Below are 5,106 nucleotides of genomic sequence, written 5' to 3'. Positions count from 1 at the left end.
CTATGTCTCTGGTGAAATTTTCTCAGCCCCCTGTACCTCTGACCTGCACCCCAATTCTTGTATGCATCAATAAATCTTTTTAAAAAAAGAAAAAAGAAATAGGAGAATGGACTGCTGAAACACGAAAAAAAACCTCCTAGGAACAAAAAAATTATACAAGGTATTTTCTATTTATATGTTCTACAATAGGCAAAAAAAAAAAAAAAAATTCTGTGGTGAAAAACTCATAATACCTCCAAAAAGGACAAAGGTGACTTGAACTTCCTGATGTAACTGAAATGTAAATCTTGATAGGAATGTCCATGAGTGTAGCCATTTGTGGAAATCACTGAACTGTCTACAATCACAATCTAACAATCTCCAAGAATTTTAATTTTACATCAATGGAAATAGAAACTATAAACCAAAAAGTAAAATCTGATTTCTTTCCCCATTAGTAGTTTTTACATGATTCTCATAATAACCCTGCAAGTATCAACATTATTTATATTTTACAGATGGGGAAAATAAGTGATTTTCTGAAAGAGCCTCATTTTCTAACTATTAGAGTTATTGCTAATTCTAGATCATTTCAACTCCTAACTGATAATCCTATTGTGTGTGACAGCCTCACAGGAAACTCGTGCCTCTGTAGTTTCATTTCCTCCCCCTAGAATCTGTGCGTTTCCTCTCATGACTCCTGACACTGGAATTATGCATTATATCTATTTGTTCTTGTTTATTAGGGGGCCACAATTCATCTACAGAAATTGCAACTTTGAAAGTTAAGGATCTCTTACACAGCCTGAATTCCCAGTACCAAGTAAAGTGCCAGATCTACTGAACCTGATCAGTAAATGAATGTCAAATAAAAAAAGAATAAAAGCTTTGTCTTTGAGAGCTTCTGGGCTTGTTCTCTTTGAATCCTTTCAGAACTAAGTACACAGAGTAATACTCAACAAACTGCAGGCTCACTGTGTTCATTAGACTTCAACTATGCCAGTGCCAACAGATGTCACTTTGTTCTGTAAAAAAATACCTTTGGATTATTTAAGTTCCCTTGGATTTTTCGAGTTCATGAACATGCAAAAGTCAGGCACACAATAAGGCATTTAGTCTAGTGCTACTTTACCTCAGACTCAACACATTGTTTGTGGAAATCAGAAAGAACTGAAAAATGGCAAAAACAGTTGAACATATGAAAGATGGAAAATCATTTCATATTATGAGTAATTAGCATCCTTTTCGCATTTAGCATGATGGCCACCACTGTTGCGAGGAAGAAGACATCTTAAAATAAATCCCTGGACATTAAGGGGAAAAAGAAGAAATGATATTTATATTTATGTAGTACTCTACTCTCCCGATGATTATTTCACAGTCATTTGCTGTTTCCAACCTTAAACAACACAAGCCAGGACAGTTATTATTATCCCACTTTAACTTATAATATTACCTACATGCTATGAGACAAAATTATTTTTATAAAGTGATGAGGCCAGTAAGAAATACAACTGGGACAAGGAGTCCGAATTTCTGAAACACAATCCAATATTATGACAAAGCTGAATGCTGCTGTACTTGCAGCCAATAATTCATTCACAATTACAAGTTTTGTGATCCAGGGATATATTTGTTAATCAGTGCTACCACCTGCTGGTAAGTTTTTTAGCAATTCACAATAGAGCAAATTCTTCAGTACAAATTTCAAAGAGTAACCAATACAATTTACTATCAGAATGACATTTATCTCCTATATCCCCTGAGTGGAATGTCCTCTTGGGACTTTATATGTGCATATGCACTGCATTACAAAGTAGCCAAATGAATCTAATTAGATTAACTATTCAAAAGTTCTTTTTCTCAAGAATTTATAAATATGTTAATTTTGTCTGCTTTCTAGAATGTAAATATTTGGGACAGCATTTTACTGAACTTTATATATATTTATATAGCATGACATCAAATTTGCCATGACTTGCCTTCCTATACTAAGTCAGTGATCCCCAAAATTTGTATGCGCATTAGTAATTATCTAATGAGGAAAGGTTACTTCTAAAAACGTAGTTTTGAGTTGGGGTGATCAATTTTGGGTCAATTTGAGTGAGCTACTAAAGGGCTCAGATTAAATTTTGTTTCTAGGTGTGTCCACAAGATGGTTTCCATTAGCATCTGAGTCCATGACTTCAATAGACTGCCCTTCCAATGTAATAGCTCATAAAGAGCTTAATAAAGAACAAAAGTCAGAAAGAGGAATTCACTCTCTTTCCATGCCTCACTAGTTAAACTGGAATATTTCATCTCATCTTTTACTGCCCTGGTATTGGTACTTAGCACCAGCTGCTTCACTCCTTCCTAGGCCTTCAAAGTTGCACTGAGTTACACCACTGACTTTCCTGGCTCTCCAGTTTGAAGATGCCCTAAGACAGTGTCCATTATCACATAAAGTCAATTCCTACTAGATCCCATTTCCTTTATGATATGAGAGAGACACACCCCACTGATTGTTTCTCTGAAGACCCTGACTAACAGATTTTGTTAACAAAAGAAGGTTTTAGAAGAACAGAATGTTAACAGTGAGTCTGAGTTGAAATTGTTTTTCTAAATTTGACTAGATTGCTAGATGTAAATAACTACTTCAAGCAATAAAGAGAACACTTACAGTCCATGGCACTGCATGGGAGCAAAACTATGCCATCACAAAATTTGGCTTCAGCAAATGGTCATTTCATGCAAAGGAGTCTGAAGACTGGGTGGAGTTTACTTTTGAAAAGATATTTACATACAAGCTTCTCTAGATGAGAAATTTGATCTCCTAATATATTTTTAATGCAGAATGCAAACCTTCAATTTGCATCTCTTTGTCTACTATGCCTTGCCTAGTAAGCTAACTGACCTTCCCTTTCTCCTGCCACCCCAAAATTCTGTTTTCTTAGCACAACCAATTAAGACTGTATCTGAAGTCTTGTGGGTGTTAGATACACAGGGGGTATACCTGCTCTTAAACTTCCTTTTGACTTCTATCACTCTTGTCTCATGCTTTATTTGTCAGCCTAGAAAAACCAGGAGAACATAGGATGAATTTCTTTGCACCCTGAGAGCATGACCTAGCAAAAGCTAAACATAAAATCTGTTTGTTAGATATTTAGATATTCCAAATCAACCACTCATAAGATCTGAAGAGTCGTACATGAACTTCTAATATTTGGGGAAAATGTAAATATGACTTTGGCTTATTGCTCCTACTAGCCTTGAAAAAAGTGGTACAAAAATGGTGGGCTTGGGGGACATGATTCATAGTTCGCACACAGCATGAACACCTGAGAGCTCCATTTGAGCATAATGAAGGCCCTTATCACCTAAGCCTCAGGGCTAAAATTTCTATAAAGGAGAGAAAAATGTCATCCTGAGTGACATTTGAATGACAAATGAATTACAGTGAAAGTTAAAATTCCCAGTCTTGAAAGGTATCTACTATTAAAATGAGGGCACTAATGGTAAAGAAAGGATTCATAAAAGATTTTCCCCTGTAGTTAATATGTTATATCATATATTACTTTGTATATGTTGGACCATCCTCGCATATCTAGAATAAATTCCACTTCATAATGATGTAGGATTCTCTTAATGTAGTTCAACATTCAATCTGGCAATAGTTTGCTGAAAATTTTTATATTTGTGTTCAGAGAAATTAATGTATAGTTTTCTTTTAATGATGTGCTTGTCTAGTTTCAGAATCAGGGTAAGTCTGTAAAGCACCTAAATTCTTTGTTGTTGTTTTTTTTAAATTTAATATACTTATTACATCATCCTTCATTATGATTTTCCTGTGAAATTCCCACCAGGTCACCTGTGGCACCATCACCAAAGTCCCTGTGCTCTTCTCACCCGTCCTGGTCCTTCCCCTGCCTCTTCCCCTAAAGAATGTTTCTGATCTATAATTGCCAAATGTTTTTGACTTTTACTTTATTATAGTTACTTTTGGTCTTATTCCTTATTTGGTTCCTCTACATTCCTCCTATAAGTAAGACCATTTGATATGTTTTTCTTTCTGACTTATTTCACTGAGCATAATCCCTTCCAGCTCCATCCATGTGTGAAGGTTCCTCAAACTATAAAAACGGAACTTCCATATGATCCAGCAATTCCACTACTAGAAATCTACTCAAAGAACACAGAAGGATAATTCAAAAGGATAACTGTATACCTACGTTACTGCAGCACAATTTACAATAGGTAAACTATGGAAGCAACCCAAATGCCCAAAATTAGATGACTGGATCAAGATGCGGCATACCGATAGTGACATGGTCCGAGTCTGTGGCAGGCTGGAGGCGGGGCTGTGCGGGGTTCTTTGTGTCCATGTCAATGTGTTTGTCCTTCACTCCTCCATTGTCTGCTTCCGCTGCTGGAATCGCCTCAGCCTCCAGCCTCGAGCGTCGCCGCTACCTCCTCAGACAGAAATTTCATGAATAAGCATCAGAAGCCAGTGCTAACAGGCCAGCAGTTCATAACTCGGGAAAGGGATGAAAAAGGGAAATTTGAACCCACAGTCTTCCAGGATACACTTGTCTAGGGACTTAAAGAAGCTGGCGATGATCGTGAAGCTGTAGCCAGGTTTCTAGACTCCACAGGCTCAAGATTAGATTATCGTCGCTATGCAGACACACTCTTCGATATCCTGGTGTCTGGCATATATGCTTGCCCCTGGAGGAGCACACATAGATGATGGTGACAAGACCAAGATGACCAACTACTGTGTGTTTTAGGCAAATGAAGATCATGAGACCATCCGTAACCATGCTCAGGTCTTCAATAAACTCATCAGGAGATATAGATACTTGGAAAAGGCATTTGAGGATGAAATGAAAAAGCGTCTCCTCTTCCTTAAAGCCTTTTCTGAAACAGAGCAAAGTTGGCAATGCTCCGGGCATCCTGCTGGGCAACAGCACCCTTCCTGCCACTATCCTCACCAGTCTGTTCACCGACAGCTTAGTCAAAGGTACTTCAAAATGTCTCATTTGCTATCAAACTTCTAAAGCATGATGGCAGAAAGAGATACCAACTGTCAGTCCTGCCTGGTGGCGCAGAGGGTTAAAGCACAGCACAAAGAAGCTTAAGCCACTT

At 37.5% G+C, this 5,106-nt stretch overlaps 1 pseudogene; it reads left to right on the top strand.

Annotated features, from left to right (window-relative positions):
• The first annotated feature begins 4,439 nt into the window (after positions 1 to 4,439).
• Positions 4,440 to 5,106, top strand: part of LOC101619464 — a 1,535-nt pseudogene continuing 868 nt past the window's right edge.

This window comes from Condylura cristata, unplaced genomic scaffold (assembly GCF_000260355.1).
Source record: "Condylura cristata isolate star-nosed mole 26May11 unplaced genomic scaffold, ConCri1.0 scaffold00021, whole genome shotgun sequence".
Classification (NCBI taxonomy): domain Eukaryota; kingdom Metazoa; phylum Chordata; class Mammalia; order Eulipotyphla; family Talpidae; genus Condylura; species Condylura cristata.
The sequence above is the reverse complement of the archived record's forward strand: the minus strand, read 5'-3'. Positions and strand labels throughout refer to the sequence as shown.